Source organism: Ovis canadensis, chromosome 1 (genome assembly GCF_042477335.2).
Source record: "Ovis canadensis isolate MfBH-ARS-UI-01 breed Bighorn chromosome 1, ARS-UI_OviCan_v2, whole genome shotgun sequence".
In the NCBI taxonomy this organism is placed as follows: Eukaryota; Metazoa; Chordata; class Mammalia; order Artiodactyla; family Bovidae; genus Ovis; species Ovis canadensis.
In genome coordinates this window covers 100,689,095-100,703,592 of record NC_091245.1, presented here as the reverse complement: position 1 = coordinate 100,703,592, position 14,498 = coordinate 100,689,095, and the positions used below count along the sequence as shown (strand labels likewise).

The following is a 14,498-nucleotide window of genomic DNA, read 5'->3' as shown; positions in this document are numbered from 1 at the left end:
GATAAAATAAGAATAGGAGCATCTTGAATGGTGTCAATAATTTAAATATAATAGATTTATATTTAATTTATATTAATCATATCCTACACAAATATATTTAAAATTTTGTATCTCATATGCTGTTATTAGATGTCCATAGGACATTTAGAAAAACCAGCAAAAAGATAAACATTATTAAATTTTCAAAAAGTAGAATTCTTTTTTGTGTGTGTGCTTCAGTTACACATATACACATATATTATTTTTGAAATTATTTTCCATTAAAGGTTATTACAAGATATTGACTATAGTTCCCTGTGCGTTTGCCTGCACCCACTCACTCAGTCATTTCCGACTCTTTGTGACCTTGGACTGTAGCCCGCCAGACTCCTCTGTCCGTGGGATTCTCCAGGCAAGAATACTGGAGTGGGTTGCCGTGCCCTCTTCAGAGGATCTTCCTGACACAGGAATCTAACCCATATCTCCCATGTCTCCTGCATTGCATGCAGGTGCTTTACCCACTGAGCCACCTGGGAAGCCCATAGTTCCTTGTGCTATATAGTAAAACCTCTGTGGCTTGTTGTGTATCCTTTTTTTAAATTAGAAATTCAGCATTCTGTTCATATGAAGTCAAACAAGTGGGATCAAAATGTCATAAATTTTTAAAATATTTATTTTTGGCTGTGCCAGGTCTTTGTTGCTGTAGGGGCTTTCTCTAATTGCGTTGAGCAGGGGCTCCTCTCTAGTTGCAGTGTGTGGGCTTCTCATTGTGGTGGCTACTCTTGTCGTGGAGCACAGGCTCCAGTGGACGGGCTCAATAGTTGTGGCTCACAGGCTTAGTTGCTCCATGGAATGTGGGATCCTCCAGGACCAGGGATCGAACACAGGTCCTATTGTCCATTGGCAGGCAGATTCGTAATCACTGGACCACCAGGTAAGCCCCACAAATACATCACTTATGTTCAGGGTAGTTTTCATAGAAAGCCAATCGTTTGTGTTGATACAAAGCTATTGACCTGTGGTTGTCTTCTCAGACAGAGCATAGTAAACATCAAGACCATGGGTCTATGGTGGTTGGTGGTGACCTACAGCACTCCTGTGCAGTGGGATTTAGTGACATAGAAGCTGAGGCTTAAAGACAGGCACAAACAAGCAAGACAGAAAGTCATCCTCTGACCTCTGCTTACTTCCTACATACCAATTCCTCCCTGGCTTTGGAAGCCTGAGACTAGGGCAGCTTCCCTGAAATAGTATCTCTTTAGTTGCCTAGCTTTTCCAGGTTAGTGGCCTACACGTTTGCCCACTGCCTCCTCCATAAGTGCCCCTGAACATTCATGAGAAAGTGAGGAAGGATAAGCTACCCAAGCCCCTTGCCACCCTCCTTCTAGACTCTAGTACTAGTATGTGAGATGTCCCAAATTGCATATGACTTCAACCCTTTTAAATGCATTTTGACTTATTTTATGGCTTAGTGTATAGTTTCTCCCTGAGAATGTTCTCAGTGTACTTGAGAGAAACTGTAGTCTGCTCTTGTTGGGTGAAATGTCTACAGATGCCTGTAAGGTCTTACTGTTTAAATCTTATTTATCTTCTGACTAGTTGTTCTATCCATTACTGAAAGTGTAGAACTGAAATCTCCAATAATTATTGTTGAATTGTCTATTTCTCCCTTTGGTTCTGTCAGTTTTTCTTCATGTATTTTGAGACTCTGTTAGATGCATTGTGTTTAAAATGATTTTATCTTCCTGATGGATTAACCCATTTATCATTATAAAATGTCACTCTTTATCTCTGGTAACATTGTATTGTTGTAAAATCTCCTGACTATTTTTTCTGGTGTTAGTATAGCTACTCCAGCTTCCTTATGGTTGCTATTTGCATAATTATGTTACCTGGCAAAAGGTACTCTGCAGATGTAATAAATTTGACCTCAAAATGGGGAGACTATCCAGGTGGACTAACCTAATCACAGGAACCCTTTAAATCTGGGTCAAGAGGTCAGAAGACTAGGTAGGGAGCCAGAGAGAGTTCAAGTTGTCAGCGATTCAGTGAGTCTTTATGGGCTTCAAAGGTGGATGGAGCCAGAGGCAAAGAAACACACTCCTCAGTACTACAGCTTCATAATTATTGCTACCCATATATCCTGACCTGACAACTTATAACTGCATTTATTGCGTGTGTTGTACAGATTCAGGATTCCCACTATTTCTGACCATCCTTCTGCTTTGTCCTTGCACGTTACTATAGCTGTCTGAACTGGGGGACACTACTGACAGGTTTTGCTCAGTCTCTTCTCTCACATGTGTGTGGCTCTCTGACTCTGTTGCAGGCAGGGTGCTGAGCTCAGGCTCCTGGTGTTACTGGAAGCTCCGATTCATCTAGACTCTGAAAGTCACTTATCTGGAAAGCCAGAGCACCTTCCTCAGACTTCCTATCACAAGAGATCAGTACATTAGTACACTGCCCTTCCCCAACCCAAGGCTATGGTCTCTAACATCTTTACCGCTTTTTGGTGTATATGACCCACGCTTCTTAGAAAATCACTTATTCCATCCCTACAGCACTGGGGACACTACCAGGTGACCAGTCTGAGGGCCAACTTGCAAATTAGGGTGAAACAATGACCTGAGGATGCTTTGTCTAGATCACCAGAGGTGTAGGTGAATATGCCAAGGAGGTTACTTCTAAAGGTTCCACACTGCAGAAACACAGCAGAGCTGATGTTCCACCATGGAAGACACAACCTGGAGGACTGGTTGTTACACCTCAGGCCAAACACTAATCCCTCCAGGATCACAACCTGATCCCCAAGGCTGCCAAGCTACTGTTTAGACAAACTCTTGAATATCTTTTATTCCAAAATCACTGCTGGGTTCTCCACCATTTCTTCAGTTGATAGCAGCATTGCTTCTGGCTGCTAGATCTCTGCACAGAACAGACTTACCTGTGCCATAACCAATATAGCAGAGACAGTAAAAACGGTGACTCTTCTAATCTTGAATGCACAATAAAGATTCCCACACATGCTCTGCAGAGGCAGAAAATGAACTGTGGCAGAGTGAATAGCAACCATACACCTTGGTCAGGAGTCAAAACTGGGTGTGTGTGCTCAGTTGGTAAATCCTGTCCGACTCTTTGTGACCCCATGGACTGTAGCCCTCTAGCTCCTTTATCCATGGAATTTTCCAGGCAAGAATACTGGAGCAGATTGCCATTTCCTCCTCCTGGGGATCTTCCAGACTTTCATATCTCCTGCATTGGCAGGAGGATTCTTAACCTGCCAGGAGTAACCTACCTGGGAAGCGTGGTTCAAATGAAACCACACTGAGTGAATGACTCACACTGACCGCAGTGAGTGACACTGCCACTGAGTCACCAGTGTTCTAAATTCAAGGTTGGTTGGAAAGCTCAGAACACTACCAATACGTCAGCCTCTGCAACCACCACATCTGACCTGGGGGACAGCACAGCTACCAACTGAACTGAGAGCCCTTCAGGTTTGGAACATGGTCTGGAAAGAACCAAGTGGAAGAGAACTGCAACTAGGACACAATTCCTCCTCAAGGCTACAAATTTCCAGCTGGGTTCTGGAGTCCAAAACAGTTCCTGTGCAAAGGTCTGCATGCTCCAATGGCACCTCTGAGAACTGACTAAGAATTTCCCAAGACTAAACTGGGTAACATTTCCTCCAGCGAGTTTGCCTAGAGGGATCTTTAGTAGCCCTCATCCATCTTCTGGAGAACTCAGTTGAATGAATTCAGAAGTCTGAATTTCAGGCACATCAGAGGACTGCTGCTGGTCAGTTACTGCTCTGATTAGTGTGGTTGCAGATACTTTCAAGACCGTTATACTTGAAAAGGAAACATCAGAGTGGTGCAAACCTTTGGAATTCTGTCTTCAAAATAACTGAGGCAGGAGAGGAGGCCCCTGAAGTGAGATCTGGATTCCCAAACATCACTACGGACGGGAAAGGGGACTGCCTTAATGAAAAACACTTCCAAGGAAGGCCCCAGGGCTCCAAACGAAATTCCGAAATTCCAGATCTTTCCCCTGAAACCTGTGGCAAGGGTGTTTCCCCACCTTAGCTGGTGTTCTGTTTGCTCAGGCCAAACACACTTCTCTTTGACGCCAGTCTTTCATACCACACTTCCAACTTGTCAGAAAAGCGTATTCTTCAATTGCGCACTTTGATGCATACAATCTTTTTCGTGTGTGATTTAGGCCCTCAACTCTCCTGATAAAGGCGTGGAGATTGATTCAACTCACGACGGTCGCTCCGTCAAGACTTTAGAGTTTGAGACCTTTAAACTCAGTCCTGGTTTTGGGCCATGCTTAGCTCCATGGGCGAAAATCGACCTCTCCTGGGCCAGTCCTCGAGGGCCGGGGTCGGGGTCGGGAGCTCCACACCTCCGGTGGCGCAGATGGAGAAGCTTCCGGCGGCGGCGGCGTGGATTCAATTTGCCCAGAGCCCACGAGGCGCAAATGCGCGGTGCGACTCCGTGGTTCTCCGGCGCCCACTGCCCGCCTGGTTCTAACACCGCGGGTAGTAACTGAAAAACGGTCTTGAAGAAACAGAGGGAGAGGTGGAAATAGATTAAGAGAAAATAAGAAATCCTCGGTGATTTCTTCATCTAAAGACACCCTGAAGATGCAGTCGGCGTCCGCAATGACGCGGTCCTCCCTGCGCTGGTGAAGATGAGTGGAGTTCCCAACAGCAGCTGGAGCCAAAGCAGACAACCCGGGCCTGGCGACCAGGCAGTAAGCAGCCCCCCTTCCTCCCCAGAATGACAGCACTTGAACGTCTGTCTCTCCCTCGGCTTTTGAAGGATTCCCAGGACGCAACAGATACGATTCTTTTCATTGCCCTTATTAAGGTCGGTAGTGGCTGGTGGCTAGATGGCACAGCATCTTTTGTTTGCTGCTATGGCAGGCAACCTTTTTCATTCACATCTCTCTCCTCTCACTTCTGACCCTTCCTGTGACTGCAGCCACCGGGTTCCCGAGGGCAAGAAAAACTGGAAAATGGTGGTTGTGGGGGTCAGCCTCAAGCACACAGATCAGGGGAGAAGGGTAGAGAGGAAATCTGGAAGGGCAGAGAATATTTAGCCCAAATGTAATGTGGAAAAAAAACTTCCAAAAATATGCAACTCCTAACGCACGGATCATATGCAAGGAGACGTGTTAAAAAATTTCCAGAAAAAGGTAAAATCATAACTTGCATAGTTATAACAAATGAACATGTGTTAAACAATGTATTTGATTCCTAGGACAGAGGGTAGAATATAGGTGTTAAAATCTGTTCGAAGAGTCAAAATAAAGAAGATAAAGTGAACGAAATTTTTGATGAGTGAAACTGAACTTTAAAAATTCCATAAATTTCACCGCCGGTCGTGATACTGCGTCTTACTAGACATACACACAATACTACATCACAAAGACAACTGGATTTTAAAGGAACCAGTTTCCCGTGGACTGCTAAATGTTCTGTTCTCCGCATTGAACGCCGTTATCTGAAAAAAGGTGCACAGGCTTCTTTCAGCCGCCTGCCAGACTGATGCTGGGCAGGACAAAGTTCAGGCAGGCAGCGGAGCGCGCCGGGGCAGCAACATGTAGGGGGATGGGAGAACAGGCGCGGGAGGCGGATGTCATTTCCCCCAGAGGGCTCCCGCCGGCCGGTTGGCCAGGCCGGACGGCGTGGGAGGAGGGAGGCGGGGACTAGGGCGGGGCGTGGGCTGGAGGGAAGCGCGGATTCCTGTTGACGTCACGGGTGGGGCGTGTCGTATGTAGATATCTGAGCGCAGGGGCTACTGGTCCATCTTCTGGTACTTAAATACGATATGGTCTCCGGTGGCGTGGAGAGGACTTTTGCTTTGAAGTGCGTGTATCCGCTGTGTGGAAGGTCCAGGAAGGCTCAGGGATGTGGGGAGTGAAGTGAGCATGTGTGTGGAGTGTAGGGCGTGTGAGGTCGAGGAGCCAAGCCATACATGTATTTGGTAGGAAATGTGGTTATGAAGGTGCTGTTTTCACAGTGATACTGGTCAATTGTACTCCCGATGTGTTGATCCCGATGCGATTTTCCTAAATGGGGGATTGTGCTATTTGTGGGATTGTGCTTGCGATTTCTTTTGGCTTTTCGTGCGTGCAAAGACAGATTTCATTGAAGAGTGTTAGTTTTGTGCCTTATTTTTATGCAACAAGATGGTTTGAGCTATTGAGAATGTTTTGTCTATGGAGCCTCCTGAGGTCGCAACTAATCAGACTTGTAGAAGAGCAAGGGGGCGTTATGTGACCAGTTTTCTCATCTGACTGTGAGAAACTGCAAGTAAGCCATTTTTCATACTGGTTTTTTGTTTTCTAACTTAGGACGTTATTTCTTGAGTCGTCAGCTGACTTACTTTCACATCTTACCAAGTTGCTCCGTCCTGGCCTAAACTGATTTAGTGGTATCCGATTTTTTGCAACCCTATGAACCATAGCCTGCGAGGCTGGTTTGTCCATGAGATTTCTTAGGCAGGAATACTGGAGTGGGTTGCCATTTCATTCTCCAGAGAATTTTTCTGACCCAGGGGTCAAGTTCGCATCTCTTTAAGTCTCCTGCACTGGTAAGTGGTATTTGTTTGTTTTTAACGCTAGCGAATTATTGCTAGTGTGTGCGTGCTCAGTCGTGTCCGACTCTTTGCAACCCAATGGACTGTAACTCACCAGGCTCCTGTTTCCATAGGATTTTCCAGGCAAGAATTCTGGAGTGGGCCCCCATTTCCTTTTCCAATCATTTCTAGGGAATTCCCTAAGTACCACCCCACTTATCCTTTGCACCCCAAGCAGCTTCTTCGTATTTCTAGATCCAGTTCTCTCTTCCCCTCGCCTTTTCTCTTAGGCTTTCTCTTACTACCTCCCTAGACAGAAAGCAGTAGTTCTCTTTCCTAAGCTTCCAGTGAGCACCTGACATGCTTCAGTAACTGGCAAATGAGGAAGTTTCCTAAACATCCCTTCTCCTTAAATGGCAATAAGAATTTTACAGGGCTTTTTTTTTTTCATTCAAATATAATCTTAGTTTTTTCCCTATCTGAAAATATTGATCTACAGTTTAGAGGAAAACCTCAGGTCCAGTATGGCAGATGTGGCCTGTTTTGCCAGTCCCTTCACTCTCAGTTCTGATCCACAAAGCATTTGCAAATAGAAACTACTGGGGCCAAACAGGAAAGACAGGAGCATGGAGGGAAGGACTGTCGCCCCTTCCTGACTACCTCGGGGATGGCATTCATAGATCGGCTCAGTCCCAGAAGCCTCTGAGATCCTAGTGAGTGCTGAGAGTGTGAGTGGAGAGTGGGATGATGCTTAAGGGTAGGTCCAAAGAAATTAATTAAAAAGCACAATATACAGATGGAGTATCTAGGTCATTGAAAGTAAAAGTTGTACATACTACTCATCCCCAACAGTGGGAAGTTTCCTTGCTCAAATGTGAAATATATGAACCAAGACCAAAGTTAACTTTCAGTGCATTACTGATTAGAAAACAGGTTTTTAGTTTCTAACAGATTTCCTCAGTCTCAAGGAAATCTGTCCATGCTATTATCCTCTGCACCCCCAATAGATGAGTTTCTGACCAAAAAAAGCCGATCAAGAAATAACACCATGACTAGGGCCTGCTTGGGTATTGGTTGAGGTTATTACAACGACGTTAGGGTGGATTTGTGGTTAGGAGCCCAATCTGGTGGGGGGCGGGCGGGGGTGGGGGGAGGGTGGTGTGGGGGGTGTTGGCAGAACTTGCTACTATTTGCCTTCTGTTTGACCTTGGGCAACTCCAGTTTGATAGGCCAGTTTTGCAAGTGTGGTTGGGAAGATTCCCGTGGAGAAGGGAATGGCTACCCACTCCAGTATTCTGGCCTGGAGAATTCCATGGTCTGTATGGTCCATGACGTCACAAAGAGTCAGACTTGACTGAGGGACTTTCACTTTCACATGAAAATAAGTATTTCATAAAGTTGTTGGGCAGATTAAATGAAATAATCTAATAATACACCTGGCATACTGTGTGACATTAAATATGTTCTTGATAGGAAACAAAGATAAGCTTGTACTTCAGCCTTTTGGACATTTGAATAATTTTTGTATTTGTGAATGTAACATCCTTCACAAACTAAATTCATATTAAAGAATTAAAAGTTTTAAATGAAATTTATAAAATATATGCCCACAAAAGGGGTTTGCTTTTATGCAGCTTTGTTCACGTTAGTCAGTCAGTCAGTGTCCAACTCTTTGTAACCCCATGGACTGTAGCTCCCCAGGCTCCTCTGTTCATGTAATTCTCCAGGCCATTCCCCTCTCCAGGGGATCTTCCTGACCCAGAGATTCAGCCTGGGTCTCCGGCACTGCAGGCAGATTCTTTACCATCTGAGCCACAAGGGAAGCCCCCTAAACCCCCAGTTGAAAACCGTTCAAATATCCATCATGAATGGATATAATTTTGATACAGTCATTCAAAGGAATATTACTCTTCTATAAAATGAAGTGAATTCCTGATACTTGGCAATAATATGGATTGCTCTCAAAAGCATCATGCTGAGTGATGAACAAGTATATACTCTGTGAATTTTGAGAACTGACAAAACTGGTCCATAGTGACAGGAACTAGATCACTGATTACCTGGGACAGGGAGTGATAGGGAGATTGACTGCAAAGGGGCACAGGAGGACATTCTGGAGTAGTGGGGAAATTCTTTTTTCTTGAACAGGGTAGTGGTTCCATGGGTACATTGATTTGTCAAAAGTCATCAAACTTGAAATGGATGCATTATTTTCAAATTATGTCTTAAGAAATTAATTTTTTAAAGTAATAAGAATCGTTCCAAGTTTTAATGTCTTAAATTAATTTTTTAAATGTCATTATTTCCCAATTTTATCTTAAGAAATTAATTTTTTAAAGTAATAAGAATCGTTCCAAGTCTTAATGTCTTAAATTATGTTTAAATGTCTATTGTTGTTGTTAGCCTTTAGAGGGTTCTTTTTTATTTTTTGCTAACTCTAAAATGTTTAGTCTCTAAAAAGTTAGTTGCTTTTTATACAGCTGTACAAAGTTCTTAATGTTTCTTTGGCAATAGAATATATTGGAATTTTCAGTCAGTTCAGTTCAGTCGCTCAGTCGTGTCCGACTCTTTGTGACCCCATGAATCGCAGCACGCCAGGCCTCCCTGTCCATCACCAACTCCCAGAGTCTACCCAAACCCATGTCCATCGAGTCGGTGATACCATCCAGCCATCTCATCCTCTGTCGTCCCTTTCTCCTCCTGCCCCCAATCCTTCCCAGCATTAGGGTCTTTTCCAAATGGAATTTTACAACTATATAAAAATGTTACCTTTACCTAAGAAAGAATATTTACTATATGTACATAGTTGACTGACAAAATTCTCTACCATCCAGCACCCTAATTAATTGACAAAATAAGCTGCCTCAAAAGGGGTATTACAGGATTTCTAAAAAAGAAAGATATAGACAGACTAACCTCCCTCCCGCCACACACACACACAACCTTCTGTAGCTCAATACACAGTATCATCACAGCCCTGCTGTTGTTGTTCAGTTGCTAAGTCATGTCTGACTCTGCAACCCCATGGACTGCATCATGCCAGGCTTCCCTGTCCCTCACTATCTTCCAGAGTTTGCCCAGGTTCATGTCCATTGAATCAGTGATGCTATCTATCCATCTCATCCTCTGTTGATCTCTTCTCCTCTCCTCCTGCCTTCAAACTTTCCCAGCGTCAGGGTCTTTTCCAATGAGTCAGTTCTTCACATCAGGTAGCCAAAGTATCGGAGTTTCAGCATCATTCCTTCCAATGAGTATTCAGGGTTGATTTCCTTTAGGATTGACTGGTATAATCTCCATACTGTCCAAGAGACTCTCAAGAGTCTTCGCCAATACCACAGTTCCAAAGTATCAATTTTGCAGCGCTCAGCCTTCGTTATGGTCCAACTCTTATATCTGTACATGACTACTGGAAAGACCATAGCCTTGACTATATGGACCTTTGATGACAAGGTGATGTCTTTGATTTTTAATACACTGTCTAGATTTGTCATAGCATTCCTTCTAAGAAGCAAGCATCTTCTAATTTCATGCTGCAGTCACCATCCACAGTCATTTTGAAGCCTAAGAAGAGAAACTCTCTCTGCTTCCACCTTTTCCCCATCTATTTGCCATAAAGATGGCAAACAGGATGCCATGATCTTAGTTTTTTTTTTTTTTTTTTTTTTTAAGAAAGAAAGTGAAGTTGCTCAGTCATGTCCGACTCTTTGTGACCCCATGGACTGTAGCCTACGAGGCTCCTGCCTCCATGGGATTCTCCAGGCAAGAGTACTGGAGTGGGTTGCCATTTCCTTCTCCAGATCTTAGTTTTTTTATGTTGATTTTTAAGCCAGATCTTTCACTCTCTTTCACCTTCATCAAGAGGCTTTTTAATTCTTCTTCGCTTTCTGCCATTAGAGTGACATCATCTGCATATCTGAGGTTGCTGATATTTCTCCTGGCAGTCTTGATTCCTACTTGTAACTCATCCAGCCTGGCACTTTGCATGGTGTACTCTGCATATAAGTTAAATAAACAGGGTGACAATATACTTACTGCCTTCGTATTCCTTTCCCAATTTCACAGTCCTATTTGCAGGCAACTTGCAGCAACTACCAAATACAATTTAGTGATAAGATAGATCCTTTCAGTGATGAAAAAATACTTTCAACTTCCACTGGAGTTCTATACATAAGAAATTACCTAACCTTCTGTTATACCAGATATATTTAATGCTCATGTTTTAAGATGAGCCTCTCCCAACCTCCAAAGGTAACTGCATTGTATCTTTGAAATTAAGCAGAAAAACAAACAAACAACCTAGTGCTAATGACAAATATACAGCAAATTCTTCTCATTCCACTCAAAGACTGAAACCAATTCTTAGGACCAAGAAGAACTAGAAATCCATCTATTTCCGAACACTTGTTTGTAGACTATGCAGCTACTTTGTTGTCTTTCCTATATTCAAAATCTGCAAGCTCCTTGCCTCCATGACCTCTTCTCAATCCACCATGAAATCCTTGAGGAGTGGTGAAGGTTCCACCTCAACCATTACCACAACTTCAGCCACCACAGAAACCTCTCTTTTATGATAAACAATTTGCTTGAAAGTTCAACTATTTCTTAATTTTCACATTTTTCTTTTTTCTTCCATTAAATATATATACTATTAAGTGGTATATTTTAAAATAGAAATAGAATCTGTAAGAGCTCAATTTTATAAAAGCATATGTAGATGCTTTTCTGTTGATATAAGAAAACAACTCTATCAATATTTACCTACATTAACAAAAGTTATTTTTGAATTTAAGAGGCTTCAAAACTTTACATATTTGTTTTTTCTGTAGCATTTGAATTTTATATAATCAGCCCATAAAATTTTTGCAAAAATATAAATAACTTAAAAATAGATTTGAAGAAAAATACATAAAGATGTTAATAGTAGTTAGTTTCAGGAATTAGGACTATGGATGATTACTTGTTTACTTCTTTATATGTATTTAACATTTTTAAATTTAGACAATGAATGACCTAGAAGTGAAAGAACAGAAGAGCTATGAAAGACGTATGGGGTAGGTGAGAGGAAAAGATAAAGGGGAGAGAAAACCTAGTTCTGGCAAGAATTGTGTTTAAGTTGGAGAATTGGGGGGAACTGCTGTTGGAATGGGTTCACAGGTAGAGCTAGTGGTAAAGAACCTGCCTGTTAATGCAGGAGACATAAGACATATGGGTTTGATCCCCAAATTGGGAGAATTCCCTGGAGGACATGGCAACCCACTCTAGTATTGTTGCCTGGAGAATCTCATGGACAGAGGAGCCTGGGGGGGGGGGGGGTACGGTCAATAGGGTCACAAGAGCCAGACTCAACTGAAGCAACTTAGCAGGCATGCATGCTGTGGGATAAGAAAGATGTTTGGGAGGCAAGTGGGTTATGAGAATATTTAGTACAGTTTAATGGCTGTTACATGACTCCTCGTTGTTTTGCCAAAAGAAATATTCAGGCTTAAATTTCTGTCAAGCATTTTTACCGCTTGTGTTTCTCTTTGATTGGCAGCATATCTTGTGGAGCCAAGTGGGCTTCAGATCAGATTCCTCCTTTCAGATGCTACGCACTGAATGAGAAATTGGACAAGTTCGGTAAGCTCTCCATGTCTCAGTTTTCTCATATATGAAATGAGGATGGTGATACGATACAAGCCTGTTAAAAGGATTAAATGAGTGCCCCCATGTAAAACATGTAGACCATGCCTGGGCACCTGGCACTTTGCATGTCATCATTGAGTGTAAGCTCTTACATTTTGGCACAACACTGCATAAAGTCTGGGTGTGGTTTTATTTAAGTTACTGATGGCTTGCAGTGTCTGTGGAGCCTCCGAGAGAGTAAAGCAATCCTGTTTGATCAGCAGTAATTGCCTGGGCTAGAAGGATCTGAGTTTATCAGCTAATCTGATCAGCTCAACAAAACAGCAATAATGGTCCAACTCCTTGCTTCAAGAATGCCAAACTTAAAAAAAAAAAATCATGGTTTTACACTGAAAAATATTCCCCTACACATGACACAAGACCCAGGATTTTTAAAAAGTGATACATATGACTACATACAAATTTAAATTCAAAATACAAGCAATGAACTTTAGAAAATATAATATATGTAATATAAAGTTTAATGCTCAAAATTCTCTAAGCCAGGCTTCAGCAATACGTGAACTGTGAACTTCCAGATGTTCAAGCTGGTTTTAGAAAAGGCAGAGGAACCAGAGATCAAATTGCCAACATCCGCTGGATCATGGAAAAACCAAGAGAGTTCCAGAAAAACATCTATTTCTGCTTTATTGACTATGCCAAAGCTTTTGACTGTGTGGATCACAATAAACTGTGGAAAATTCTGAAAGAGATGGGAATACCAGACCACCTAACCTGCCTCTTGAGAAATCTGTATGCAGGTCAGGAAGCAACAGTTAGAACTGAACGTAGAACAACAGACTGGTTCAAAATAGGAAAAGGAGTACGTCAAGGCTGTATATTGTCACCCTGCTTATTTAATTATATGCAGAGTACATCATGAGAAACACAGGACTGGAAGAAACACAAGCTGGAATCAAGATTGCTGGGAAAAATATCAATAACCTCAGATATGCAGATGACACAACCCTTATGGCAGAAAGTGAAGAGGAGCTAAAAAGCCTCTTGATGAAAGTGAAAGAGGAGAGCGAAACAGATGGCTTAAAGCTCAACATTCAGAAAATGAATATCATGGCATCCAGTCCCATCACTTCATGGAAAATAGATGGGGAAACAGTGGAAACAGTATCAGACTTTATTTTGGGGGGCTCCAAAATCACTGCAGATGGTGACTGTAGCCATGAAATTAAAAGATGCTTACTCCTTGGAAGAAAAGTTATGACCAGCCTAGATAGTATATTCAAAAGCAGAGACATTACTTTGCTGACTAAGGTCCGTCTAGTCAAGGCTATGGTTTTTCTGTGGTCATGTATGGATGTGAGAGTTGGACTGTGAAGAAGGCTGAGCATAGAGGAATTGATGCTTTTGAACTGTGGTGTTGGACAAGACTCTTGAGAGTCCCTTGTACTGCAAGGAGATCCAACCAGTCCATTCTGAAGGAGATCAACCCTGGGATTTCTTTGGAAGGAGTGATGCTAAAGCTGAAACTCCAGTACTTTGGCCACCTTATGCAAAGAGTTGACTCATTGGAAAAGACTCTGATGCTGGGAGGGATTGGGGGCAGGAGGAGAAGGGGACGCCCGAGGATGAGATGGCTGGATGGCATCATGGACTCGATGGCCGTGAGTCTGAGTGAACTCCGGGAGATGGTGATGGACAGGGAGGCCTGGCATGCTGTGATTCACGGGATTGCAAATAGTCAGACACGACTGAGCGACTGAACTGAACTGAATACAAAGTTACACATGCCCCAAAACAGTAGTCTCCTGATCCCTTCTCATGTTCCTTTTATCCAGGGATAACCCCTTTCACTGACTGTTTGGCTATATATCTCCTTATCTCTAAATAAATATTGACCTTCCGATTTTCCAGTTTCCCACCCCAGACGCTGCAGGCCGGCCTGCAAAGGGGAAAGTGGAATGTGTGTGTTTCCCTGCCCACCAGTCATCTCCAAGGCAACAGCCAGGACTTCCATTCACCTGCAGACCCACACAGCCCACCTCACCGCTCCACACGAACCGCAAAGGGAACTTTGCCAGAACAAATGCCATGCCAGCAGCTTTGGGATTTCGGGTGAATCGGGTCCTGGGACACTTCAGTAAAGGGTGGGAGCTACTCCAGAGTGAGGCGCTGTGGTCGCCCCAACCCAGCGACCGCCCACTCCTCTCCCTTCCAATCCCTTTCTCCCTTCTGGCTCATCCTGTGTTCCCTCCTGATCTCTGCCTTTCCTCGGATCTTTTCACCAGCCTCACACCTTTCTTTTCCTGTCCT

At 43.2% G+C, this 14,498-nt stretch overlaps 1 long non-coding RNA gene across 2 annotated transcripts; it reads left to right on the top strand.

Moving 5' to 3' along the window:
• The first annotated feature begins 5,971 nt into the window (after window positions 1–5,971).
• On the top strand, window positions 5,972–14,091 carry LOC138432520 (uncharacterized). Of its 2 annotated transcripts, none has more exons than XR_011253883.1 (3): window positions 5,972–6,581; window positions 12,100–12,182; window positions 12,731–14,091. It is a non-coding gene; the product is annotated as an uncharacterized lncRNA (long non-coding RNA). The 2 variants fall into 2 exon arrangements; XR_011253886.1 differs by having other exon boundaries at window positions 5,975–6,581; window positions 12,735–14,089.
• Window positions 14,092–14,498: the final 407 nt, after the last annotated feature.